The sequence below is a fragment of the Rattus norvegicus genome, chromosome 20 (genome assembly GCF_036323735.1).
Source record: "Rattus norvegicus strain BN/NHsdMcwi chromosome 20, GRCr8, whole genome shotgun sequence".
NCBI classification, from domain to species: domain Eukaryota; kingdom Metazoa; phylum Chordata; class Mammalia; order Rodentia; family Muridae; genus Rattus; species Rattus norvegicus.
In genome coordinates this window covers 24,167,042-24,186,273 of record NC_086038.1, presented here as the reverse complement: position 1 = coordinate 24,186,273, position 19,232 = coordinate 24,167,042, and the positions used below count along the sequence as shown (strand labels likewise).

The following is a 19,232-nucleotide window of genomic DNA, read 5'->3' as shown; positions in this document are numbered from 1 at the left end:
AGTTGTATACAGATCACAAATGTTATGAGGAGAACACATTAATGCTTGATTTGCCTCCCTGACAATTTTATTTCCAATGCTATTGAGGGAAAAGTCAAGGTGTCCGTTTCTTTGGAATTAATGTCAATTAGTGAGCGAAGCCTGGCTAGAGAGCCTGCAGCAGTGATCTTCCAACTCATAATCAATTTCCTATGGCAGCTTGTGGGGAAGGCAATATGGCAGCAAGATCTCTAAAGTTGTTGCATTGAACCCACTGGACATCCATCTGCTGCCCACATGGGTTCTCGTCTCTACATTGTGGCCAACATTTGATGCTTTTACTTTTCAGAGTGTCCTTTCAGTGTAATTGCTATTAAGTAAGTTATTGGATTTAAATGTCTATTTCCTGATCATTGAAAAGACTATGGTTTCCCCACACATTTGAACAGTTGACATTGTAATCTTGTTCCTTGTCCAGATCCTTTGCTCAATTTCAAGGGAGGGAAGGTTTTAAAATTAACGTTCTTGGGTTATTTTCTTACATGAAAACAATGTGTTAAGGTCACACAACCACCGCATAATCAATGTCCACTCCAATACGTCCTGGCTTCCTAGATCCCATTCTCACCTGCATTGTTATCTCTTCCTCTTTTACCTTCCTCTTGAGTCTTATTTATTAGTCTCACATGTGTATGAATGGGTGTAATTTTATCCTCTGGGCCATGAGCAATCTATTAGGGACAATCACAGAAGAAACTTTTCCTTCTTCAAGAGCTATCATCCACCAAAGATCCTCAGTTAGAGACGGGGCCTCGTGAGCCCTACCCTACCCATATTAGGATATTGACTGACTCCATCTTGTGAAGGCCATATGCGGGCAACCCCAGCTGCAGTGGCTTCCTGAATGTACTGGCACTGTAAGGTCCAGAAGACATGGTTTTTCAGAAGTCCTTGCCATGTGCAGGCAGTTAGCATCTTTATACTGCTGGTCTGGTCCTTCAAAGTTCCTTGAGTCTTTAGTGGGAAGGGGGCAGGGGGATGATCTCAATTTCACAAATTGTGCCATCATCCACTGCTTGAGAAACATCTCCAGGGACGGGTAAAGAATATAACAAGTCATGGTATTACTTTTTTTTAGAGGGGAACCTTGATAACATATCCCTTTCTTTGTAGAATTTTAAAATTAGAATATGTCTATGGTATTGTATCTCATAGTAATGCTTTCATATAAGTATGTTTTGCATGTTGACCCAATTACCAATGGTTTTCTATGCTCTTTTCTTTATTTCTTTCCTATTTCTATTGGTCTCCTTAATTTCCCCAGACTGTTTCACTTCTTCTTTTTGTATTATATGTATACATTGTTTTATGTCTCAACAGAGAATTTATAGTCCCCAAATGAAACAAAACATACAATGTTTGCTCTTAGTTTGACTTAACACTCTCAATATGACACTATTCAATTGAGTTCATTATCTGCAAATAACATCTTCTTTATACCTCTGTAAGATTCATTGTGTATTTTTATGCACACATATAGGCATGCAATTCTACATATGCATGTATGTATTTACAAATAAGATGGTTATTTTTATTTTTTCTTTCATATAAATTTCAGAAACAACTCAAAATGTCAAGGAAATCATGTGGTAATTTACAAAACATATGTAAAAATACTTGAGATTTATTTTGCAGTAAAATTAAGGTATCAAATCTTTGTATCAACCATCATGTTTTATAAAATAGATACATAAAAATATATATAGTGTTGTATATGTTATGTAACACATGTATATGTTTATATAACACACATTCTTTTTAATCATATTTCTATATCTTCTCTAGATTCTTTAAATTTATATCATTTATTTTAAAATTCCACAATTTAAAAAAACATTCTACATGCTGATGGCCTCAAAGATTCATTTTAGGCCAATCATGCCTTTTCTGAAAGTGTAGACTTTCATAACTTGAATTTATGTAGGCCTCTTTTCTTTGTCCAAAACGGGATTCCACATATCCATCCATTACTGCTTTATATGCTGTTTAATGTTTACTTAGTTCAGGTGACAATATAGCCATTTGTTTGCTTCAGTGAAGAGATTTTGTGTAGTGGGAAATATTTATGTAGCAAACCTTGACTATATATTTGGAGAGAAAAGTCTAATATTTTCTTTCCTATATTGAGTGGAAAGGTAACATCTAAGGCTGTTCAAAAAAACTTACTCAGCATATAAGGGAATGGTAAATTAGCATGAAGGCCATTTCATATTTATAAAGACTAGAGACCCCCTTGTTACCAAGTTATGAAAGTTTGTTTAATATAAGGTACCTTATTGTTTGAAAAGGGCACTCTTTATTACATTGGTTATATCTGATTAATGTAAATATGCTAGTGAAATGCTGATTAAAGTTGATATGATAATCACTGCTAAGACAGTGGCTAATTGAAGCAGTCACCTATTCTTTACCCCATGTGAGTGATTTATTAATAACTTGACTAAAATTATGGATTATCTTAGACAAGTCATGCTGTGTAGGGTTAATAGGCCTGGAGCTTGTTATGCAAACCCCACTGGTCCTGAAGTTGCAACAGTCATGCTGTTTCTGCTTTTTAGGTTGGGATTGCAGCTAAATGGCACCGTATTTAGCCTGGATTAGTTAGCTTAAATTTTTTAATTAAAAATAAGTGGACAAAGGAATTGTATTAATGAAACCTAGTATTTTCCAAAATCTTTTACACTCCAGATTGTTAATTAAAATTATTTATGAAATACAATGTATATCAATATTAAACCACAAGTACCAGATTCTGAAAACAGGTTGGAATGGAATCAACAGGCTTTGGAACACAGTCCAGGAGTGGAGTCATGTAAGAATTCTGTATGAAAGTTCCAAGAAAACAAGACAAGATTCTTGTGATCTCAGTCTCTTTAAAACACTGAATTGTTCTTAAAATATGTTTTCATGCATCTCTCAAGTGTGGTGGACAGGAATGATATTATTTCAGCTGTTGTTATTCACATGCCTCTACAGAAAAACATGTCTCTGCCACATGTGGCTCGTCCTTGAGATTGAACACCTTACTCGTGAGATTCTTAACCCTCAGAGTACAAATTGTCTGATGCTCAGAATAAAGTTGGCTATGGGATAAGATTTTTAGTCCACTCCATTTTTTGGCCCTACTTTCCCAGATTCATACTGCAAACTAGAGCAGGAAACAGACAGGAACTAGGGAAATCTGCCTGAAAAAAAGTACTTAGTAGTTATTTCACAATGAATCAATAGCTTGTGAGAAAAGGACCCCAATCTTCTCTGCACCTTGAATTGAGTTTTAGAATATTTTGTCATTTTATGTATATCTGTATTGTGACAGCATATGTATCTGTACAGCATACACATGCTTGGGACCAAAAGAAAATGTTGGAGTAAGTTCTGGAGCTACAGCCTTAGAGGGCTACAAACTGTCATGTATGTCCTTGGAATAGAACCTGGGTCCTTGAGTGAGCAATACGTTCTCTTCAACTACTGAGTCATTTCTGAAGTACTTTAAACTGATTCTTCAAACTAAATATTATATATTTTCATAATCCTTTTGCCATCTGAAATTTTGGATTAGTATTCCTGGAGTATAGTCTTGTGTGTGTGTGTGTGTGTGTGTGTGTGTGTGTGTATACATTTGTGTGTACTGTTAATAACATTGTACTCTGACAATATTTACTAGAATACAAAAGTCACATATATCTTTTGAAGATTAACACAACTCTCAGCTATTCATGAAAAAATATATGCATTTTGTACATATGTGTGTTTGTGTGTTTGTATATGGTAAATAAAATGTATGAGTAAAACTTAAGGCAAAATATTTCATAATTGCTAAACCTAGACCCAAACTAAATGTCTATTATCACAGAATAAAAGCTGTTTGAGAAGTTAGTTAGTTTACCTGGAGATTGCTTTTGCATCTGTCTTGACGGTCTTCTATCCAAAAGAGAGATAAAATATGTAACTGGCTCTAGAGGGGGTTAGGGTAAACTCTTAAATGAGAGGAGCTGACAGCCTGACACTCTGTTCCTTTTTGCTAAGTCTTGTTAAGTTCACCTTGGGCTCAGCATATTAAGCCGTTTTGTTTTCCACTGTACACAAAGTCTACACTTTTACAGGTGGCTTGCTTTAAAGGAAGAGTGTCACCAGCAGCCTATTTAGCAGAAAGTGTCTAAAATAGTGACATGTCTTGAGACTGAGACGTACGAAGACCCCATGAAAGCAACAGAAAAGAAAATCAGCCAAGATAGCATAAGCATCAGGAACTCGTGTTCACTGCCATCGACTCTTCAAAGCACTCTAAAGTGAGAGAGAGTTTCTGACAGGTCCCGAAGGGCACAGCTACAGCCTATGAGCACAGTCTAGGAGACCCAGTTTAATTCAACGTAGAGACAAAACTGGTAACAGTGCTGTTCTGACTTATGTTTAACTAAAGATGAAGGGTTTGGAACATCTCAATGTCATAGATACCACAGACATTTGACTAAGGTAGATGACACTTGCCCATGTGACCATGCAGAATACACCTAGAATACACCTACAGCCTAGAGGACTCCCAGTACCCATTTCTGAGACCCTCTAAAGGACATCTTTCATATAGAAAAATAAGAATGTACTCTGGACGACAAGAATGTCAAGATAGTATAAATGTTTGACCAGTTTATACCTAAATTAGTGTAAAGGTTAAAAAGGAAAATTATCAGTAGGTTTCAAGGGTTCAGCGTTTAGAAAAATTCATTATTAGTTTTTAAAGTTGTGTGTAGGTGTATGTGTATGTGTGTGTGTATGTGTGTGTGTGAGAGAGAGAGAGAGAGAGAGAAAGAGAGAGAGACAGAGACAGAGATACAGAGACAGAGAGACAGAGAGACAGAGAGACAGAGACAGAGACAGAGAGAGACCTGAGGAGGCATAGAGAGAATGCCAATTCTCTAGAGTTGGAGTTGGGTAGGCACTGATAACTGAACTTGTGTCTTCTACAAGGGTGGTATGCACTCTTTTAGCCAGTGAGAAATCTCTCCAGACCCTAATAATTGTATGTGTTTAACAACTGACTTGGATATGGCACAAGGCTGAAAGAGATAGAATTCAGGGTTCTAAAATACTCCATCATTTGGAGTAATGTTTAATAGCAGGAGTTAAATAAGTACAAACATGAAGCCAGGGACCATAGCACAACCCATTGCAGAAGTAGGAAACAGAAATGTTACTCATCATAAAACCTACAGCATCAGGAGATGGTTTTCATCAGGGGATGAAAAGGGCATTTGATAGGCAGTTTGTTGCATCCTAATCATGAGTTCGTGAAAGCATTTTCATGGTCTAATCTGAGTGAAATTAGGTTGGTATAATTGTTGACAGAGTAAAATTTATTCATCGATTTGATTATGAATTTCTGTATTATTTTTCCTTGTCAAGAATATGTATCTTTGGAATTAATATACTATAAAATAATCCTTAATATTTCTACTTCATTATTTGCAAGAGAAAAATTCCAACTCTGTATAAACTCTTTCCTTCTCTCCTCTTTTTGTTTATAACCTATATTTAGGTTGAAAAAGTCAAAAATTAAGTTTTGATCTTAGGTGACTCAACGTATATTTTGTTAGTTGTATAATAATTGCACTATTTCATCCCTTTAAAAATGTTATGATGCTTAACTTGTAAAATGAAATCAATTTTATTTCCTAGATTCTGGGTTGCCTATATCTAGATTGCTATTCTTGATTTCTAGTTTAAACACAATAAAGAGGAATTGTTTTATGACACAGTGAACTATTTCCTCATGCTTGTCATGTTTAAGTGAATGTCAATCACACTTCGCCTCATCAAAGACATGTAAGAAAAAAATTGTCATTTGGGGCTAGAGGTGTGACACTAGATGGTCTTAAGTGTTACCTCTATGAATGAGATTCTTTAATTTAGAAAAAAAATCATGAAACACTAGGATATTTTCCTTACGGAGAATAGACTCAATCAGGCAGCTGCTCACAAGTGCTTAACTTTTGCAAATCTAATCATGTTTTACAATCTTGGTCTAATTTCAATCATACCTAGCACAGCATTTCTGTTTCTCCATCTGTCCGCCTTATGAAATTGTACCCAATGACTCAACATACCTACAGAGGCTGCAGGAGGCTGCGAATATATTTCAGTGATGTGGTTGGGCACAAGAGGCAATGTTTTACAAGCAGCTTTTGAGAACTATAAAAACACTTTGCCAAAGGTTTTGGATTATGGTAAGAAGGGGAGAAAGTTGTTTTATACATAGAATCTTGGAGAAAAAAACAAAGTATTTGAGAGAGGGTGTTCACTGAAAGATTGTATATTTATATGTGGGAAATACAAGATCTGTGAGGGTTAGGATTTTGTCTTGATAAACCTTGAATCTAATGCCAGTTAAATTGTTGGGAGCAATGCCCTTGAAACCCTCTATTATTAATGTTATTATTATGGTTAGAATTAAGTATGACTGGGTTCATGGAAAATCCCCAGCCAGCTGCAGAAGACTAATACAAATGTGGTGGTTAAGATGAATAATCATATGATAACATCTGACGTTAAGATACCCAATATGATCACCTGTATCCTTTCTGAAAAACCAATATCCTGCTGACTAATTGATATGACAAACCTGTGAACTTTCTGACATCCTTTCAACATCAGCCGATTCCCTGACCACACAAATATTGTGTCCTTGGCCTGTGTAAATGTTTCACACTTCCCCCCTTACTCTGTTAGCCTTGTTGTGGTATAAATTCGGCCTAAAATTGTCACCTTGATCAGACTCTTGTCTTGGCGTCCTTCTTCCTGTCTCTTGTCCCCCATTCTCTTCCATGTATACTCAGCACCCCTCGTTGACATTAAATAGTAGGTAACTAAAATATATTGCATTTTTCTCTCTGTTTCTGTTTCTCTTTCCCTCTTTCTCTTTCTGTCTCTCTCTTTTTCTTCCTTCCTTTCTTCCTTCCCTTTTTCCTTGCTTTTCTTGTTGTATATATGTGGAAACAGTGGACAATTTTCTGGTACCAACTTTCCCTTTCCACCATGTGCGTTCTGGGGTTTGAGCTGAGGCTACTCACCTAGGCTGGGAGAGGCTCTACCTGAAGAGCCACCTAACCAGCCCCATGTAGTGCAGGCTTAGTGCATGTATATTGACTGGATGGTCCCGTTTCAGCACACTGCTTTATGTTATCACTACTGTGCTAAATAGGCTTGTGAAGTGACTGCTGCAGTGTACCAACCTTTTCCATCCCCCTTCATTCTCTGCGTGTTACAAAATTCCATTTTCTAATCAAAGTGATAGAAAGTCCCAGTATGACACATCATCTGCTGAGGTGCCAGTCATGGGAAATGATTGGCGTTATCTCTCTCTGAGTAGACAGGATAACTTTGTTGCAGGACGTAATTCTGATAGGTTGTGATGTGTGAACTATATAGCACATGCTTCAGTTGAAGCATTGGTCTAATAAAATGGAAACAAAATGTGTTGAGTTCTTTGTTTTTTGTTTGTTTTGTTTTGTTTTTCTGTTTGCTTGTGATCAAACACCAGGGAACCTGAAAATTTTAAGCACCCAGTTTTCTAAATGTTGTGCATTAGGGAGAGCAAATCATTGTCTATTCATCTTTGAGAGCTGATGGTGGGAATTTTGCTTGTGCTCAAATATTGGGTCCATAAAAATCCGTGTGAAACAAGTTCCTTCTTCAATAGTCCCAGGTTGTGCCCAGTGTCTTAGCCAGGATTTCTATTCCTGCACTATCATCATGACCAAGAACCAAGTTGGGGAGGAAAGGGTTTATTCAGCTTACACTTCCACATTGCTGTTCATCACCAAAGGAAGTCAGGACTGGAACTCAAGCAGGTCAGGGAGCAGGAGCTGATGCAGAGGCCATAGATGGATGTTTCTTACTGGCTTGCTTCCTCTGGCTTGCTCAGCTTGCTTTCTTATAGAACCCAAGACCACCAGCCCAGGGATGGCACCACCCACAATGGGCTAGGTTCTCCTCCTTGATCACTAATTGAGAAAATGCCTTACGCTGCATATCATGAAGGCATTTCCACAACTGAGGCTCCTTTACTTGACACATGAAACTAGCCAGTACACCCAGGAAAGCAATCACGAGACTTTTACAGTTTATTTTCTCTTCGGAAAATGGAATGAAATACTTCAAAATTTTGGCAATAGTCATTTGACCCAATTGGAAGGCTAAAAAGAAACACTTTTATTTTAAAACCATTTGTAATTAAATGGTTGATCACTATAACTAATAAGGTGATTTGCGATTGCAAATTAACGATGGTTCTTTTTCAGTGATGTCATGAAGTTTGAGTGGAGAAAGAAAGTACCAGTGTGTAGCTGTGAGGATATTGACCTCGCAAGTCTGGATATAATGACTGTCTCTAGGCTGCTGACTATATGTGCCTTCTTCTGGATGCACAGTGATAACTCCCTTCTCCCTGCTCTGAGGAATACTGCTTTCAGAAAATACATATTAGATTTCTGGGAGCCTCCACGACACTGGAATAAGCTAGAGTCAGGGAGCAGGTCTTCAGGACCTACTAGGGAAGCTCTGAGGAGTAAGTCTTCAAGTCTGAAGGAGACTCTTAGGAAATGTCTCTTGGAATAATAAACAGAAACTGTGCCCAAAACTTCAAATGGGAAAAAGTTTGTTGAAGACTCAAAACAAAACAAAACAAACAAACAAAGAAACCAAACCAAATACAAAACAACAACAAAACCAAAATAATCTACATTATGATTTAACATGGAGGTCAAGACAATAATTGTAGAGTTAGCTATGAATCATAGAATAAACCCTTTGAATTATAAAAGTAAGTGTAGTTGAAACAATAATATTGTTGTAAGTACCAGTAGTGTGTAAAGGATGTTATCCTTTATGTGTTAGCAAATGTAAAGGCATTCTAGTCACCTAGGGAAAGTTTATTATAGGACGTTCATCATAGGAAGAGTGTATTGAGCACAAAGTAGTATTTCAGAGAGATAGGTTGAAATGACATAGAAGTTGTAGAGTGATTCACATTGGGGAGAGTCACAGAAAAGTGACATTTTCTATAGGTCTTAAAAGATAAGTAAGAGTTAGACATTTGAGAAAATATAAAAAGACCATTCTAGGCAGAGGAAATGGAAATTTATAACAGCAAATGACAAATACGAGCAGTTGGATTTATCTAAGTTGCATTATTTTTTAGCATGAAAGCTCTTGACATTTTAGGTGTAATTTTTATATGAAATTGTCACAGTTGTGAGGAGTGCCATATCATGAAATTCACCATATAAATTCAAAAAGATATCTATGACTAGCCCAGTGTTTGAAATTGTTAAAGTGCATATTTTTATTTATTATTATTATTATTATTATTATTATTATTATTAGTAGTAGTAGTAGTAATTTTATTGTATATAAATCTATATGCTGTAGGAAAAGAATATGAACAAATACCATGTCACGGGTGTAAAAATCACAAGGTAATTTTATCGAATCAATCTTCTTCTTTCCCCAAGGTTTCTAGGGACGGAACTCCAGTTGTCAGGATTTGTCTTGCTGGGCCTTCTCACTGTCTCCACGCACTGTCCTTATCATAAGCAACATCATCTCCACATACTTCCAAGTAACTTCAGAAATCAAATCAAACTGAGAAAGACTATGAGGACTCAAACAGTGGCTCTTAGTAATGAGTGAGGATTTGGTTTAATGGATTTTGCCCGTAAGCCTGGGTTGGTACCACTGTGCTGTTTGGCAATTACTCTGCAAACTGTGTCATCTGAATAGAGAAAAATAGAAACCATAATAGTTGAGATATTACTGACAGTTATGTATTAAAATCAGGATCTGGATCAGGGATGGTAAGAGTAAAATTTTATGATAAAGAAAAATTTTAAATGGGCTATGTAAACTGAACAGTATCTAAAATAATTTTAAATTATTGAGAGAATGATTGTGGGAATACAATGGTCCTATTAGAAGAAATTGGAAATAAAATGAAGGAATAGTTTCTATGAAACACAACATCACAGAATACACATGTAAACACACACACACACACACACACACACACACACACACACACACTCACACAGTGAATTCCTGACATTGTTACTATGGCAATGCTGTAAGAACTTAAGATACCAAAACCAGATGTGGTACTTGCTCTAAAAGAGATGCCAGTAGAAAACATAAATGTGTGGAAATTGCAAAAGATCTAAAACTAAAAGGAACAAAGGCATGATGTGATTAAGACAATTCGTCTCAAATGAGCATGTTAGTAGCCAAGGACAGAACTGCTTCAGCACCACAGACAGCAATCTCTGCCATTGCATAGTGGGATGCTAAAATCAGAATGTGTCTAGCTTCATCCTAAAAAGTGAGCAATTATCAAGTGAACTCAGGCTCATGAGACTGAGAAGTAGTATCAGTTATTGAGAAAATTTACTAAGGAAATTCAATAAACTGATTTCTGAGTGATTAAAACATGCTCTTAAATATACAAACGTGTGTGTGTGTGTGTGTGTGTGTGAGAGAGAGAGAGAGAGAGAGAGAGAGAGAGAGAGAGAGAGAGAGAGAAAGAATGAGAGGGGAAGGGAGAAGGAGGAGAAGGAGAGAGAGAGAGAGAGAGAGAGAGAGAGAGAGAGAAGAGGAGAGAAGGGGGGAGAGGGAGCTGGAGCTGGAGACAGAAGAGTGGAGGAGAGAGAAGAGGGAAGAAGAGGGGCAAGAGGGAAAGGAGGGAGGAGAAAAGAAAGAGAGGAGAATGGAGAAAAAGGAGAGGAATGATGGACTTCTTTGAATGGCTGAATAAATTTATTTTTAATTTTAATTGTAATTTTATTATTTAAAAACCTTTTAAATTTAAATATACATTTTTTCATATTCTTTTCTTCCCCCGAGTCCCTCCAGATCCTCTTTTCCTCCCTACTCACTGACTATACCAGAGATATTGGAAAGTAGGGGTGAAGGCTCTATGTAGACACCAGCTTGACAGGCTGATGTTCAATGTGTTGTTTATACATTGTCTTCAGCAATAAGGTTTTACATTATTTGTGGAGAACAAACTATAGTCTTGGCCACAGTCTGGGTTTAGAACTGGTACTGGAAGCTTTGTACTTGGTGACAAGAAATGATCAGTAGGAACAATTTCTCCCCCATTATTTACCAATTACATTTAGATCACCTTCGTATATGTATTTTTTTTGGAAATTTCTATTGTATTAAGTTCCCATACCACCCCTCAAATGTCTATTAATTCTACTGACTCTATATTTTCTTCCACAACTCAAGTCCACTCCCCACTTGATACTCCAATTCTAGACCCCTCATATATTCATAAAAATCTATTCTAATTCTAATTCCCTTTAATAATAGGCTCTACCCATCTGCTCTAGTCTCTTACTCTGTACCCATCCTGTGTGCCTTTATGGACTGTAGCTTGATTATCATTGGCTTAAAAGCTCATCTCCACATATAAGTGAATACATATCATATTTGTATTTCTGGGCTTAGAATATTTCACTCGGGATGTATTTTCTAGTATCTATGATAAATATGTTCTTATTGGGGCATTGAGGCCATAGATATTGAAAGAGCTCTATGGACAATAATTATTGATTCTTGATATTTTGCTGTTGGTGATTGTGGTTGTTGTTGTTGCTGCTGTTGTTGTTGTTGTGGTGGTGGTGGTGGTAATGTGTGTGTGTGTGTGTGTGTGTGTGTGTGTGTGTGTGTGTGTGCTTCCATTCTTTTGACTTTGATCATCTGAGATTATTTATTCCCTGTGGTTCTAGAAGGTGAAGTCCAGCCAAAAGAGGTTAACTATACAAGATAACATTTTAAATATACCTTTAAAATTTGAGGTTTCTCTATGTATTTAGGGAGTAATGTTAGTACCCAAAATATTTGTTAGTAACTATTGTAAAGCTTTAAACTGAAAAAAAATTGAACCATTCCATTTGACCAAATAGAGAATGTCTATGGTTGTTTCTCTTAAGAACTCTGTTTTGTGGATGAATATGAACACCACTAGTGACGCAGCATCCTGAAAACGTCTACAGTCTCTCATGTCAATTTTGCTGACCTGAGGACCTTATAAAATCTAACCAATTGTTTATCCATTTTCTCGTGCTATGACAAACATGGAAAATTATAGCCTGTAGCTGGTCGACACTGGATCCTCATTCCAAGTGTTGTAATTGACAGTGCCTGTGACCTCTAAGCCCCAATTGAAATGCAGAATATTGCCTGCATTCTCATTAAGAAGAGAGAGTGTACACCACACATCACAGTGAACCAAAGGTCAGGACTGGCCAGTAACCTCTAGACTCTTGAAATATGCTTTGGTTAAGGCAATATCTTGGGAAATTCAGTGTTACAAGGATAATGACACAGATCTGTGTATGCTGGGTGGAGTGGTACATGTCAATCACTTAAGCACAAAGCAGTTGAAGTAGAAGGTTACAGTTTCAGGTCCACCCTCAAGGACATGGAAAGACCCTGTCCCATCAGTCTCATTATCAATAACAAAGAGAACAAATGTGCAAAACTTTTAATATAAACCAACTATTATCTTTCATTTGGTTATTACTGTTTCTGATTTGAGGTTGTTGTTGTAGATGATGTTTAGCAGGGTAAAGTTTTGGATGATTTTGCACACTCAAGGAACAAAGACAACTTCAGGTAGAGGTACAAAAAAGGCAGCGCACAGGATCCGAAACAGAACTTCATGAGATCATGCCTATATAGAAAGAATAAATTATTTTAGGGTAAAATGAGGGTAAAATATTGATTTTAGGGAATAGCAAGGAAATGCCAAATGGGTTGTAACCCACTTTTTTTCACCAATAATTTTTATTCATTTTACATACTGACCACAGGCCTCTCTCTCCTTTCTTCCAAGTCTGACCCTTACAAATCCTTTCCTCCACTGTCACCTCCCCTGCTTCTTAGAGAAAGGGAGCCTCTCTTGGGTACCACCCCACCCAAAGACATCTGGTCACATAATCTCCTATTGAGGCCCCACCAGAAAATCCATGTAGGGGAAGAGAATCCAATGGCAGGGAACAGAGAGTGAGATAGCACCTGCTCCATTTGTAATGTGGCCACATGAAGACTAAGTTCCATTCTTGCTACAAATGTGTAGGTGTCTAGGCCCAGTTCTGGCATGCTCCATGGTTGGTGACCCAGGCTCTGTGAGCCCCCATGCTTCCGGGTTCCTTGACTCTGTAGGCCTTCTTGTGGCGTCCGTGACCTCTCTGGCTTGCTCACTTTTCAACTGTCTTTATCACGCAACAAAATTCTGCTCTACATAATGAAGGGTAAAGTGTGTTAAGATTCTTAAAACATACTTCTCATTTTGTCTTAGTCTTTGAAACTGCACTAAAGCCAAATTCTCCTTCAGAATGTACTAATAAATTTCTGAAGCTGTGGGTAACTTTCCTGTTGTGGAAAGGATACCATCCCTTAGGCATCTAAGTTATATGGCTGCTTTATTCAGATGGTGTAGACATATTTCATATATACAAAAACGTGTTCCCACATATAAGTGACTTGACACATTTTTTTGTATATGGATGAGCTTCAGATTTATTAGTTAGGTTATGCAAGATTAGGGATTCAGAAAATAGATTCTAAAGGATCTGATAACTAACATTATTTTTGATTTTAGAGTTAACCGGGAAACTTCATTTATTCATAAATTTCTATTTGTAAGCACAACATTTTTAATGTTTGTCTTTACTGTCCAAAAAGTTATAAAGAGTTTGTCAAAGGATTTTGAATACAATATTGGGTACGGGATTCATTTTGTCTTTCTATTTTAGACTATCAGGCCTTTGCAACTTTATAAAGATGACAATATTATTGGCACTTAGTATACTGTGGTATGATTACAACAGGCCCTACCATTTCTTTATACCAGCATGCATTAGTAAAACTTAATTCTGGAGAAGTTGGGTGTGTTCTATAAGATTACACTGCAACCAGCATGCAGGAGAGCTGGAATAAATTTTTTTATTTACCATCCTTCTTTATGTAACAGTTATTGCTTGAGAAAAAATTGATAAATTAACATGCTAACTCTTATTTTTCTATATAGTAACTTCAAATTCTTAATATCCCTCAGAGATTGTATTTAAAATTTAGAGCATTTTCTGTAGCTGGCTATAAAGGTTCACATTTCACATAGTAGTTGGCCCCTTTTAACACACTTAATAATGCTATTAGGAAAATTCATTTGATTAAGCTTGAAGTATTAGACTATTGCGAAGTATTCAGTCTATTTTGTTTTAAAAAAAGCAATCTTTCTTATAATATTCCTCACTTTTGAGCCATAGATGTATGCTTCAATTCTGTTTTGTTTTCAGATAAATTCTCACTTTATCCTTCAGGATAGTTTCAAACTGTCAATATTCCCATCTGTACCACCCATGTGTTGGGATTAGAGACATGCATCACCACATTCAGTTTATACAACATACTGTCTTCAAACAAAACTTAGTTCAGAACACTGGGTCTCCCAGCAGTTAAATGATTGAAATCAATGCATATATCTTATTACATATACGATATAAGACATATAAGACATATAAGAAAATTACATTTACCTCAGCAGCTGTACTAGTCTAGGATTTGTAAAACTTGATCTTTTCTTCTCATTTGCTTTTATTCATAATGTCTTCATCTCCAAAGACTTTGTACCATTTTACATATTTCCCCTAAGATTTTTAAGTCATTAAATACAAGTGAATGGTTGGATATAAAATAAGTCTTTTCAAATTCTTAATCATTGTTTCCAAGTAGACTGAGAACCCAAAAGGATAGTGTGCTTACTCTTCTTTATGGAGGGGGGCTGGCATGACTTATGTAATGTTTATGAAAGACACAGGCTAAAAAACTGACTTATTTGAACCGAGTGTTTATATGAAATGATCAAGAACATTGGAAATTCCTTGCTTTTAAAACCTTTGAATTTGTTTTCCATCTCAAGTTTTTATAATGAAAGGAGGCAAACAAGAAGGAAGGAAGGAAGGAAGGAAGGAAGGAAGGAAGGAAGGAAGGAAGGAAGGAAGGAAAGGAAAGGAAAGGAAAATCGAGTCGGTATTTTAGGAGCTCTGTGGTAGTGAAGCACTTGATTGCCATTGAAATTCCCCTTGCTCACTTGTTCAGCAACTTGAGAGTCCACTTGCACTTTCCTAAGTAGCGTTGTTTTATAGAAAGAGAGATTCAATAGGTAATCAAATAATAGGTCAGCTATATTAAGAACAGAGTCTGGCTTTCAAACAAGTCTCATGCCAATCTAAGAGAAGAGCTCTGGGTAGAAATGTGTAGACTAATTTGATGTTGAACTTAGAGAAAAGGGTTAGAAATATAAGAATACCACAGCCAATGAACAATACAACTGCCTATCAACAGGAAGATTTTTTTATTGAATTCTTAAGTAAAATCCGAAGTCTGCCTTGGCAGAGGACTGTTAACCAAATCCTCTTGGCGCATTGATAAAGACATGGCAGCTACCTTCCTGTGAAGTCTTTGCTTCTCTGTCAGTTACATTTCTAGCTGCCGATAAATAGTAAGACTCGAGTTCCTCTCAAGTGTTTCCTCTAAATCATGAGGTTCTAAGACAAGTAAATGAAAACCACTCTGAACAAAAATATAATGGGGCCAATTGTTGCAGCTATTTGTGCCCAATCTTAAGGCAGAGATTTCAAAACAAATAATTAATTTGAGCATTCATTGAGAGATATTTTATTTTTCAGTCACCTGCAAATCCTTACTGAGCAGTCCCATAGAAGACATTTTCCCAGGCATTGTACATATTGCAGTAAACATGCATCTGGTTATAATTTTTTTTCATTGAGAATACATTAAAATAATTTTCAGGATATCTAAGTGCAGGTACCTGTGGAAGGAACACAACCCCCTGAAGTTAGAGTTACAGAAAGTTATGAGCCACCCAATATATGTGTACACAACCAAGCTTAGGTCCTCTAGAAATCATTACTTTCTCTTAGCCACTTAGTCACCTTTCTAGTGCCAAGACAAGATAATTTGTAAGGTGCTCTATTAATGTATTTTAATATGTGAAAAACTGTACATAATTAATGTATACAAATTTGATAAGTTTGTAGGTAAGTACATAGACATGAGACTATTATCTCCATCAGGTAGGCACATATGTTTATCACCTAACAAAATTTTCCTTAAATCTATTGCATTTTGTTTAATTATTATAACTTGATAAGGACCCTCAGCAGAAGAATTAACCTCTTTATAAGTTTTAAGCTTCCAGAAAGCTACTGTTGCTGTTGGTCTAGGTTGTATAGAGGACTGCACAAATTGAACACATACACTTCGACTGTTGTCTTCTCCTAGAAAGTGCCTGGCAATGGCTGCTCTGTTCTGCTTCTTTTTTTAAGGATTTCAGATTTCACACAGTAGCAGCATCATGCAGAATCTGTTGTGTTGCATTTATTTCATTTCACTTAGGCTGCCTGCCAGATGCACCCATGCCTCTAAAAATGGCAGGATGTATTCATCTTCCCAAGGCTGAATATCTGAGTGTATATATATATATATGTATCAGTTTATCTGTTGACACACTTTAGGTTGTTGTCTCCCTGTTACTGGTATCATGAACAGTTCTATGATGAACATGATGTCTCTGAGCTACTCTGACCTCCTTTGGATAAACTTCCACAAGTGCCCTCTGCAAATCATATGTTAGCTGTATTTTTAATGTTTGCAGCCACCTTCATCCATAATCATTTACAAATGCCTAACCAGATTCTAGCATATTACAGGACTCATATTATGGGATGACTGCTTCATGCTTATGAAGAAAGTGTACATTTTGCTGTTGGATGGAGTGATCTGGATGTATTTATACAGGCTAGCTGGTCTGTGGTGCTTCTCGATTCTCTTAATAGCAGTTTTCTGCAAGGTGGTCTATAATCCATGTTGACAATGACGATTTTATGTTTCTTGCAGTATATTGTATTGCTACTACCTTTGGTTTTCTCTTGTCTTTCTGCATCCTAGTACTGGATATAGAATATAGAAAGCTGTGTATCTTATTGAAATCTGGCATTTTGTTACTTAAGGACCTCATATGCTTTTTGTGAACTTTTGATTTTTATTTTACCTAATGTCTATTTTATGTGACAGTTACTCCTTTACCCTTATCTCTCATGCGTGACTTTTTACCAAGTACCATATCTCATCTCTATATTCTCTGCTCTTTTGTGCCTGTAAAGAGAAATTTGGCCTTTTGTACTCTTGTACAATTTGTAAAGATAACAACATGGGTTTCCCAAGATGTCATAATTTGCTTATGTTGAGGGTGAAAGGTGCTAAGGAGGTAGGATTCAGACCTAGAGGATATGAGTTACTGTAACTCATAATGCTGTATGCCACATTAGGAGAAAGTCATTTAGTAAACATTCTGTTGACATTTTGCAGCACAATGCTGCTGCAAATCTACATAACTGAGGGTGGATCCTTTGAGTTCAAGTTTCCAGTCAATCCTGGATGGTATGAACAATACTGGAACAATACTGCCCAAGGTCTACCCACAGGGAGTTTGTTTATCTGCCATATTCTCTAAAGCTTGACCTTTCTCCCTTCAGTAGCAAGGTCCTGAAAGTACTCTTTCTCTTAGTCTTCTTTATCCTCTATAGATAATGAGCTCATGAACTTATTTTCTTCACTAACTTTTACTCTAACCTTGATGTTTATTAATTTGAATTCAGTGATTACAATTATTTTATTTTATTTTCTCCTTTTTATTTGTTCTTCTTTCATATTTTAAATTCTGGCTGCAGTCCCCTCCCTCCTTTCCTCCCTGTCCTCTACCCACTCCTCTCTCCCCAAGATCATTTCCTCCCCCATTTCCTTTCAGAAAAGAGCGGGCCTCCCAGGAATAGCAAATATACATGGCATAACAAGTTACAGTAGGGTTAGGCCCACATAACAAGGCTGGAGAGGACAACCCAGTAGGAGGAAAAGTTCCCAAAAGCAGGCAAAAGAGTAAGAGACAGCCCCCACTCCCATTGTTAGGAGTTCCACAAGAACACTAAACTACACAACCATATATTCAGAAGAACTAGTTCAGACATATACAGGCTCCCTGATTGTCTCTGTGGGCTCCAATTAGCCCTTGTTAGTGGATTCTGTGGGTGTCCTTGATCCCTCTGTGTCTTACAGTCCTTTTTCCCACCTCTTTCTATGGGACTCTCTGAGCTCTACTAATTGCCTAATGTCTGACTATGGGTCTTTGCATCCACTCCTATCAGTTGCTAGATGAAACCTCTTTGATGATGATTATCCATGGTCTATAAGCATCACAGAGTATCATTGGAAATCATTTCATTGACTATTTTTTTTGGCCGTTGTGTTTGATTCTATCCTAGGTCTCTGGGCTATTCAGCCTATGGTTCCTGGCAGTGTCAGGACTAGGCTCCCTCTGGTGATCTGGGTCACAAGTTAGACTAGTCATTGGCTGAACATATTCTGTGCCATATTCACTCTAACATATTTTGCAAAAAGGACAAACTGTAGGTATAAGGTTTTGTGATTGTGTTGATGTTTCAACCCCTCCATTGTAAGCTTTGCCCGATTCTAGAAGTCGACTGGTTCAGGCTCTGTGTCTCCCATTATCAGGAGACTTTGCTAGGGTTACACTCAGAGATTCCAGAGAACTTGTGTTGCACTAAGTTTCTACCTTACCCCTGAAGTGCACCCGACGTTTCCAGTTTTCATTCTGAGCATTCTTGCCCCCGCCCCAATCTGTTCTCTTCCCATCTCCAACCATTCTCTGTCCACCAGCGAAATCTATTGTTGTCTCTTTCCAGAGACACTCATGCATACCACCTTGAGTGCTCTTTCTTAGTTAGCCTCTCTGGACCTGGATAGTCATGGATTACAGCATGTCTCTCCATGTCTCTCCTTTACTTCGCAGCCAACATCCACTAATACCAAGTCTTTCTGAGTCTCTTCACTCACGATGTTTTCCTTTTTTTAGTTCTATTCATTTGCCTTCAATTTTCATGTCATTTTTTAACAGCTAAGAAATACTTCATTGTGTAAATATACCACATTTTCTTTATCCTTTTTTTGATTGAGGGACATCTAGGTTGTTGCCAGTTTCTGAAACATGCTGTTTATAGATAAAGCTTGTATGAACATAGTTGATTAAGTGTCCTTGT

General features: G+C 37.0%; 1 protein-coding gene across 6 annotated transcripts in view; it reads left to right on the top strand.

Annotated features, from left to right (window-relative positions):
• The window catches only part of Ctnna3 (catenin alpha 3), a 1,585,684-nt gene that overhangs the window by 1,012,426 nt on the left and 554,026 nt on the right, over positions 1 to 19,232 (top strand). The window lies entirely within an intron of this gene.